Source organism: Solanum pennellii, chromosome 11 (assembly GCF_001406875.1).
Source record: "Solanum pennellii chromosome 11, SPENNV200".
Classification (NCBI taxonomy): domain Eukaryota; kingdom Viridiplantae; phylum Streptophyta; class Magnoliopsida; order Solanales; family Solanaceae; genus Solanum; species Solanum pennellii.
In genome coordinates this window covers 8,288,247-8,298,659 of record NC_028647.1, presented here as the reverse complement: position 1 = coordinate 8,298,659, position 10,413 = coordinate 8,288,247, and the positions used below count along the sequence as shown (strand labels likewise).

The window sequence follows — 10,413 nt, the reverse complement described above, 5'->3', positions numbered from 1 at the left end:
TACCAAAAATCTATCTTCATAACTGGCAACAAGGGCACTTTGATTTAGTGCCGGTCATATAAATCAACAGAATTATTTACAAATAGTTTTTGAGATTAAGTAATACTCAAGATTCATCAGCTAATTTTGAAATTGAGTTAGATCCAAACTCATCTTCCGAAAGTGGCACCAATAGGCATTTCGTTCAGTTTTTTTTCTTCTAAAAATTCAATGATATATTTGGGATTTTTTGTAATCTAAAATAACAAGAGTACCAAATAAGGAGAGAATATTAGCAACTTACAAGCAAAACTCATTCATTACATTACCTTTTGAATATTTTCCTTTGATTACATTGCAGTATTTGTCTCTCAGCCTTATTTTGTTATTTTCTGAAAATTCCAACTCTTTTTTTCAATGTTGCTCGAATTGTCCACGCACCCGATGCTGCTATCAGATATTTTTTGTTTTTGGCATGTCTTTGATTAGATTAAATATCATATATTACGTGCAGATTTGTACAAACAACTTTCCCCTCAAATAACATGATGGTATGTTATTGTTAGCCAAGGATATAAAACACAAAGCTAAAAATATACAATGCTCTAGTAGTACAAGATATCTAAAAGACATTTACAACCTCTGTTTCAAAATTCTTGAGAGATAAAGAGTTTGATACATACACAGATGCCACAAAGTTGCCATCACAGACATCAACCCTTTTCAATGTGTTCTTCACAGGATGGTGCACGAACAAGAAATCATCGCGCCACAAGAACAACACTTCTCCGTCATCCAAAACTTTCACCAGATTAATCATTTCATAGCACAACCAATAATTGTTGCATTCAGGAGTTATGTTTATGACAATCTGTTTAACCATGGATCAGTAACTCCGTATTCGTTCATCACCCATACCTCAAAATGAGTATCTGCATTATTATCACAAACACATAGACAACGACCAAAACCCCCCAAACTTCGTAGATTTGGACAATTTTCCTTATTGTACCCTGGAGCAGTTGGGAATGATTCAAACAACTCATTCTCCAAATTAAACGAACATATTAACTCATTTCCATTAGCATCAGAAACCAACCAATGAATCTTTCCATATAAATTCACCCCCTCTACCCAACATCCAAACCAGAACATAACATGCCCTGCACAACTTCTCCAATACCCTTTCCCAATTGTGTAAACTTGAGCTTCAGACTTGTAATAACGAGAACCATTAGTATCATCATCGCGAATTTCCTCTTGATAGATTCTAACCACTTTGTACTCTAACTTAACAGGATCAAAACCGAAGCCATACCTTACTGTATTAGGCCACTTTCTTACCCGTTGTGGCTCAGGAAGGATGATATATTCTCTTGTTGTTGGATTGAGGATGTAAATACTGTCAACAGTATCGAAAAAGTAATTAAAACAAACAAAACCATGAACTGATCCAACAAGGAAAAACTGAACAACAGGAAAGTGAAACTGTAGATCAACATCACCAATTGGATCATGATCAAAGTTATAATCGACTACGAATTTCAAAAACTTTAAGGTGTTGGTCCTATTAGAGTTGAATTGGTGGATGATGATGATGGCTGGAGATGCTGAACGTGACAACTTTAAAAATTCAGAATCTAAGGTTAGGTTTAGAAGAGTTTTGGAGAGGGTTTTGACGTATAATAGTGTGGTAGGAGGTAATGTAGAGAGAATTCGTAACAAGATTGGAGATGGAAGATCCATCAGAGATGAAGTTGCTTCATCACTCATTTCTTACAACTCTTAGCTACTTATATTTTTTGTCTCATCAAATTTCAATATTTTTATCAAGTTATGTAATACTACACAATACTTAATAGTTGTTGAGTTTGTCAACAAGTATGGAAGAATGAACCACATAAATCTTTTTTTTTTTTGAAACTGAAATCAACCACATAAATCTTATCTTTGTATATGTATCTGTCAAACTTGTACAACACAATTTTTTTTTTCTTTTTAATTAGCAATTTGAAATAATAAGACTATCAAATGACATTACCAGGAAAGCTTAAAAAAAACAACTTGTAAATTTCATCGAAAAATCACAAACCTAAAATAGAGAAATTTCTACATCAAGTTCATCATGATTTTAAGGTAATAAATAAATAAAAGATAGATAATAAAAGAGCATAATATATTATTTTTTCAAAAAAATGAAAAACAATTTTTGAATTATTATTTCAAGAGATTCAAATGTTGTTGATAACAATTTAGAGGCTCAGATCTGCAAAGAGATGAGGACGAAAGAGAGGCAACCACGCCATGGCTGCAAAATCAAGATGATTTGCCAAGCAAGATACGGATCGCATAGTCTCCATCCCCAATCCAGTTAGCCCAGAATTCGAAAAAATCATCATCGTCATCATCATTGCCTCTAATACAACACACATACATACCGTAGAGAGAGTAACAGAGACACACACACAAAAAAAAACCAGATTATTGCCAAAAAGTTGTGGAATATATGTATAATTGCCATTTCAATGATCCAGTCATTTCCAAGAAATTAACATGAATCCAAGGGTTGTTGCTTCTGAAAAATAAAAATAAAAATCATTGGCTAAACAAGAGAGGGGCAACCACCCTTGTCAAAGAAAAATTCCTAAAACTCTCTGTTTTGCCTCTTTTTTTCTTTTTTAGGTTTTCTGGGCTAACTTTTTCTTTGCTGGAAAAGTTGTTTTGGTTCTTCTCAACTTTCCACTTTTTTCACTTGGGAGTAGTTATTCATTTTATAGGCATAAAATGGTTTGATGGAAGAATCTAGATGGGTTATGTGGCAATATTTGAGTGAAAATATCTGTATTTGGATCAAATTTCAAAGTTATTTGTTTGACTCATCATGTGGGACATGAGAATTAAGTGCAACATTAAAAAAAGAAAAATAGAAAATTAATATCCTTATGTTAATTATAAAACTTTGTTCTATCAGAAAATAGATTTATTAATTCTAATGATTCTATATAAATTAGTATGGCATACACGTGCATTGCACGTGTCCAAAATTAGTGTTTACACAAATCAAATATAGTTATCTGGCTATTCATAATTAAATTTAAAAAAATCAAAATGCATGGAAAAGAATAGATAAACTTCTCTATTTATAGTCAAGGCCTAACCCATTGATAACCCCGAAAAATTGACACTAACTTTTACTTAGACAATCTAAGTAGACTTTGCTCATTTTAAACACTTTATAAGGTTCTATTTCGTCATTTTGACACTTTTTTTACAATTACCCAAATATATAAGTGTGTATAATATAATTTTTTATGATGTGTCAAAGTGATGAATCAAATAAACATATGCAACACACACACACACATATTTGATGGCATATGTCATTTTAAACTCAAACAATAAGAATAAAATAACTACCCCAACCCAACCCCATCGTCTTCTTCACCCTACCCGACCCAGTTTCCTTCTCCACCCACCCCCACCCCAACCCCAACCCCTACAACTCTTCCACCCTACCAGCCATCAGATCTTCCTCTCCACCCCAATCGCAACCATTCCTCCACCCCATCAGTCACCGAATCCTCTTCTCCGCCCCCACCAACTCCAACTTCTGTCTTGTTTCATATCTAATTTTCAAAAGATACTTTCAAAAGAACTTAATTAGTTTGAAAAAATTATCTTACAAAAGTATGATATTTTCCTTTTTACTTTTAAGTTATTGATTAATAGTGCAAATTTTGTTTTCAAATCTTATGATTCATGAAAAAGAATTAGATTATTATTTCATAATGTTAAAATTTAAACTTTTGAAAAATTTTATGAGCTAAAATTTACTTTTTTATTTGTGATATTACTAAATTTATTTTATCATAGATTTAAACAAGTTAGGCCTATAGTCAACAAAGAGTTGTATAAACAAGTATTTTCTTGACCATTCCGAGAAATCATACCCCTAAAAAGTCAAACTCTTTATTATACCACAACTCTTTCTCATACCAGTTGGAAAAATCACAACTATTTAAAAAAAAATTTGTAAATTTCATCGAAAAATCACAAACCTAAAATAGAGAAATTTCTGTATTTGGATCAAATTTCAAAGTTAATTGTTTTGACTCANAACAAGTATTTTCTTGACCATTCCGAGAAATCATACCCCTAAAAAGTCAAACTCTTTATTATATCACAACTCTTTCTCATACCAGTTGGAAAAATCACAACTATTTAAAAAAAATTTTGTAAATTTCATCGAAAAATCACAAACCTAAAATAGAGAAATTTCTGTATTTGGATCAAATTTCAAAGTTAATTGTTTTGACTTAGTGAACATCATGTGGGACATGAGAATTAAGTGCAACATTAAAAAAAAATAGAAAATTAATATCCTTATAGATACTCCCTCTGTTCCTATTTAATTGTGCACTTTAGAAAAGACATACATATTAAGATAACAATAATTAACATGGTAAAGTTATAATTTTACCCTTATTAAATATTATTTCAAAAAGGATGAATTAAAACTTAGAAATTTTCAAGAAGTTTAAATGAGGGTATAATAGAAATTTTTTTTTATCCTTTATTAATTTGTAAAAATGGACAAGTAACTAGGGACATTTAAAGAGGAAATATGGACAAGTAAATAGGGACAGAGGGAGCATTTAGATAAATTTTCTTTTTTTATATATTTACTTGGTATCAAAGTCCGTTAAAGTAGATTTGATTTATTATTGAACTCCATGGTATATTGTGCATGCTTCCGTTAAGGAATACTTCAGATTTTTGAAAAATCATTCTTATTTTTGAGATTTAGTTATATCCAAAATCCATATTCATAAGTGGCACCAATGGGTCATAAATAAACCTAATTATTAACAGAAAGTTTTTTGTTAATTTACTCTTAAGTAAGACTGGGCAACGGATCTATACCGTTTCAGTTCGCACCGATTCGATTGCCTACGAGACGGAACGAGACACCATGAATCGGTACATGAAACGAAATGTAATCGTGATTTGATACCGGTGTACCAGTATCGATTTATCCGGATCCCGATCTGGTATGGTTAGGTGCCGGTCCGGTTCGGTGGTGGTTCGGTTTCCGATTAATTATTATTTATTAATTAATTTATATTATATATTTATAGTTTATATTTTATATTTTTTAATTTGTGTAATCTTTTATTCTTATATTTATTTAATTTTTTTAAAATTACAAATTTAAGTTATTTAAATCACAAATTAGAAATATAACCTATAAGTTATAATATATTAATAAGTAATAGCTAATAAAATTCAAAAGATTCAAATCTTGAAAACTTATAACTTAACTTGTAAACTTAATAAGTAAAAATTTTAAAAAAAACTATCTTTAAAATAAACTTAAGTAAAAAATTACATTATAAATTTAGAAACTAATAATTTAAACTTAGAAAAATAAAAAGTATTCATATTTTCGTATTTCAAAAAATCAAAATAACTAAAAAAAAATTTAATCGATTTTGAAATAACTAAAAGTGTCGTTCCGTTTATCTCAACCCGTTCCATTTCGATTCATTCCAATTCCATTCTGATATATAATGGGATAGAACAAAACCGAATATTCCTTCTGATATTTCCAATCCGGTTCATCCTGATACATTTCAAAGTTATTTGTCTGACTCAGTGAACAACATGTGGGATATGAGAACTTGTCCCCCATTATTAATTTTACTGATTTTTGAGGTAAGTGGTGTTAAAGAAGTTTAACACCCTAAGAAGGATTGAAAAATTGATCTTGTTATATGGATTTGAATATTTTTTCTCTTTGTGAGTTAGTATTTGAATTTGAGTTTTCCGCAATATATATTTATTTGGTATGAGAGTTAGTTATAGTAATTTCAATTTATTGTTGAGTTCCACGGTATATTGTCCATCCTTCCATTAGGAGTTTCGAGAATTTTGAAAAGTTATTTTTACTTTTAAGGTTGAGTTATACCCAAAATCTATCTTCATAACTGGCAACAATGGGCACTTTGATTTAGTGCCGGTCATATAAATCAACAGAATTATTTACAAATAGTTTTTGAGATTAACCTTTCTTTTCTAAGATCAGAGAGTCGACAAAAGCCCTCAATTCATGTTTTTATTGCACTCAAAAATCATAAGAATCTTAAGTTAAAATGAAATATCAACACTTGGTTACTAGGGTTGTGATAGAATAATCGACGAATTTACGAGTCGAGCCAATGTGTTACGAAAATCAAGTGACTTTGTCCTATCATTTTTTTTTAAATTCTGAGGATAAGCCAACCCATCCTAACATTATTTATAAGAAGCTGAATGGTGATTTACCCATGATGCCCTAAAAAAATGCAAGCTGAGCGAGAATAAAAAATGGTTCATAAAAACAAACGACTCTAATAATATGTAAAGAAAAACTTATATTAAAACACCAGAAGATTAGACGAGAATGAGAGATAATCACGAACAAATTTAAGAGCATAAGTTTCAACTCAAAAGACGAAAATGTCCATAGAAAATTCTGAATATTTTTACCCCTTATTAAAGACCTTATTTAATCATATCATACTGTATTAACTTTTAGCATTAACGTCGAATTGCAAGTTCACCATTGCGATAAACAATGATAAATCAATATATCATAAAATATTTAATTAAATATTATACGATCATATTTTAATTACTTGAAGGTTGAATGTAACTTCATCACATTACAAAATTTGTGGTCCTTCATTAAATCAAAATTAAATTAAATAACATAAATAGTGAGTAAATAGAAATCTCAACAAACATACTTTAACCCTCTACATTTAATTCTCCCAAAATGTGTGAAACTAATTTATTCGTCCATTACGTACTTTTGTAAGTAACTTCTTACACAAATGACAAGTTGCACAATTTCTTCTTTAATGAGTCAATTTTGTTTTTTTCACCTATTATAAGCATATGTAATGTAACTTATATGTATGTTTTGCGTCTAAAAACTTCATTTATAACCATATTTACCTAAATTATTAATATTAATTATTTTAATTTTTCTTCTTCTAACCTAATAATTGTTTTTAACAATCTTACACCTTCCTTGTTATTTTCACAATATTTGATTATTTTCATTAAATAATTTATAGTAAATTCTTCTGCACATGCACATGCACATGCATTATGCACACTCTTTGAAAGTGTAACAGTTCTTTGGGAAACTAAAAAGTAAGTCTAATTAAACTGATTTGATACATTTAGTGTTTATTATTAATGTAAATTTATAGAAAAAAACTCATATATATGGATATATGATGGGTTTCAATCTAAAACTCAATGTGTAGAAATTGTTATACCAATAAGAATTTTTACTAACTCAATTATTTCTAATTTTTTATTTGTATCTTTTTTTTTCTATAAAGAACATATGGACTGTTATCAAGTATGTAGGTCATTGTTGTTATTTTTATATTTTTCTACTTTTATTACTTGTTGCATGTATTTCGCTAGATGTTAACGTGAATTGATAACATATTTTATTTTTAATTTTCTTGTCACCTTTAGCCTTTAACCAATCAGTTCCCTAACTAAAATTTCAAGTTAGAAAAATGTTTTAATTGCAAGGATACTTTCATAGGTCAAAATGAAATTTCTATTAATTGTAAAACTTTGTTCTATTAGAAAATACATTTATTAGTTCTAATGATTTTATATCAATTAGTATAGGATACACGTGTGTTGCAGGTGTCTAAGACTAGTACTTACTAAAATCATTAGAAATGAAAATCACTGTCCAATTTTCAGATCAACGAAACGACAAAAACCATCTGTTCTTGTTTCTCATGCACTCAAGAACCACAAGAACCTTAGGCTAGAATGAGATTTTAACGATGACTAAAAATATCAATAAATTAATTAATAAAATGGATTTGTGCCAATGATACTTACTAAAATAGTTTTAAAAAAATAATCTTTTATAAGATCAAAGAGTCGACATAAAAACCCTCAATTCATGATTTTCTTGCACTAAAAAACCATAAGAATCTTAAGTTAGAATGAAATATCAACTCTTGGCTACTAGGGTTGTGATAGTATAATCGAAGAACTTAGAGTCGAGACAATGTGTCACGAAAATCAAATGACTTTATTCTATCATTTTTTAAAAAATTCTGAGGATGAATCGACCCATCCTAACATTATTTATAAGAAACTGAATGGTGATTTACCCATGATGCCCTTAAAAAAATGCAAGTTGAGGGAGAATAAAAAATGATTCATAAAAATAAACGACTCTAATAATATGTAAAGAAAAACTTATATTAAATCACCAGTTTAGCCAAAAATTCGAGATAATTACGAGCATAAGTTTCAACTCAAAATATAAGTATTGAAACACGATATTTTGTTCTTGACTTAATTATAATCATAATTCTCGTAACAGAAGAATACGAAAATTTCTAATTGATAAAACAATGTATATGCAATGCCCCTCCACTTAATAAAAAATTATAAAAAATCTAATAAATTGAATATTAAACAACAAGCATCTCATCTAGTAAATGTTCAAAGTGGGATAGTATAATGAAAGATGAAAATGTCAAGGGAAAGTTGCAAGATATTTTTACCCTTTTTTAAAGACTTAATTAGTTATTATATATTTAATCATATTATATTATATTAATTTTTATCATCAACGTCGAATTACATGGTCATCGTTGAGATAAATTTAAATATCATAAAATATTTGATTAAATATTATACAATCATATTTTAATTACTTGAAGGTTGAATGTAAGTTCGCTACTGGACAAAATATCCGATCCTTCATTGAATTAAAATTAAATTAAATAGTAATGTTTAAATAACACAAATAGCTAGTATATTGAAAACTCAACATTTATATTTTAACCCTCCACATTCAATTCTTTCTATATGTGTGAAACCAATTTATTCATTCATTACGTACTTTTGTAAGTAACTTCTTACATAAATGACAAGTTGCACAATTTCTTCTTTTATGAGTCAATTTTATTTTTTCACCTATTATGAGCAAGTGTAATGTAACTTACACATATGAGTTGCCTCTAAAATACTTCATTTATAACAATATGAATCATCTCAATTATTACTACTAATTATTTTGATTTTTTCTTCTTTTCACCTATTAATTGTTTTTAACAAACTTCCACATTCATTGTTATTTCACAATATTTGATTTTTTATCATTAAATGATCTACAGTAAATATTTCTGCATATGCACATTTTTTGGAAGTGTAACAAGTTTTGAGAAACTAAAAAGTTAGTTCAAATAAAGTGATTTGATATATTTATTGTTTATTATTAATGTTAACTTATTAAAAACTCACATATATGGATATGTGATGGGGTTTCAATCCAAAACTCAACTTATAGTAATTTACTTTTAAGGCAGATTGAAATAATTTTGACTAACTCAATCACTTCTAATTTTTAAGTTTTATCTTCTNGATATGTGATGGGGTTTCAATCCAAAACTCAACTTATAGTAATTTACTTTTAAGGCAGATTGATTTGGATAGCAGAAGAAGAAATTGTTATATCAGCAATAATTTTGACTAACTCAATCACTTCTAATTTTTAAGTTTTATCTTTTTTTTTGTATAAAGAACATATGAATTGTTATCAAGTATGTAGGTCATTGTTATTATCTTTATATTTTGCGATTTTTATTCCTTGTTGCATGTATTTCGCTGGATATTCACGTGATTTTTTAGCCTATTGATTTTTAATATTCTTGCCACCTGTAGCCTTTAACCAATCAGTTCTCTAACTAAAACTTCAGGCTAGAAAAATATTTTCGACAAAGATACTTTCATAGGACAAAATAAAATTTTTATTAATTATAAAACTTTGTACTATTAGAAAATAGATTTATTAATTCTAGATGATTCTATATAAATTAGTATGGGATACACGTGCATTGCACGTGTCCAAGATTAATATTTACACAAATCAAATATAATTATCTGACTATTCATAATTAAATTAAAAAAATTAAAATGCAAGGAAAAGAATAGATAAACTTCTTTATTTATAGTCAAGGTCTAACCCATCGATGACCTCCTAAAATTGACACCAACTTTTACTTAGACACTGTAACTAGACTTTGTTCATTTTAGACATTTTATGTAAGGTTCTATTTTGTCATTTTGACCTTTTTTTTACAATCACCCAAAGGTTCTATTTTGTCATTTTGACCTTTTTTTTTTTTTTACAATTACTCAAATATATAAGTGTGTATAATACACCTGTTAATGATGTGTCGAAGTGACGAATCAAATAAAGACATGTAACATATGTAACATATATATATGTCTTCTTCACCCCACCCGATAAAATAAATACTCCAGCCCAACCCCATTGTCTTCTTCACCCCACCCGACCCAGTTTCCTTCTCCACCCACACCCCCCCCCCCCACCCC

At 28.9% G+C, this 10,413-nt stretch overlaps 1 pseudogene across 1 annotated transcript; it reads right to left on the bottom strand.

Annotated features, from left to right (window-relative positions):
• Window positions 1-464: 464 nt before the first annotated feature.
• Window positions 465-2,756, bottom strand: LOC107004527 (annotated as a pseudogene). The gene has a single exon (XR_001454749.2). The product of XR_001454749.2 is annotated as an F-box/kelch-repeat protein At3g06240-like (transcript).
• Between the last annotated feature and the right edge of the window lie 7,657 nt (window positions 2,757-10,413).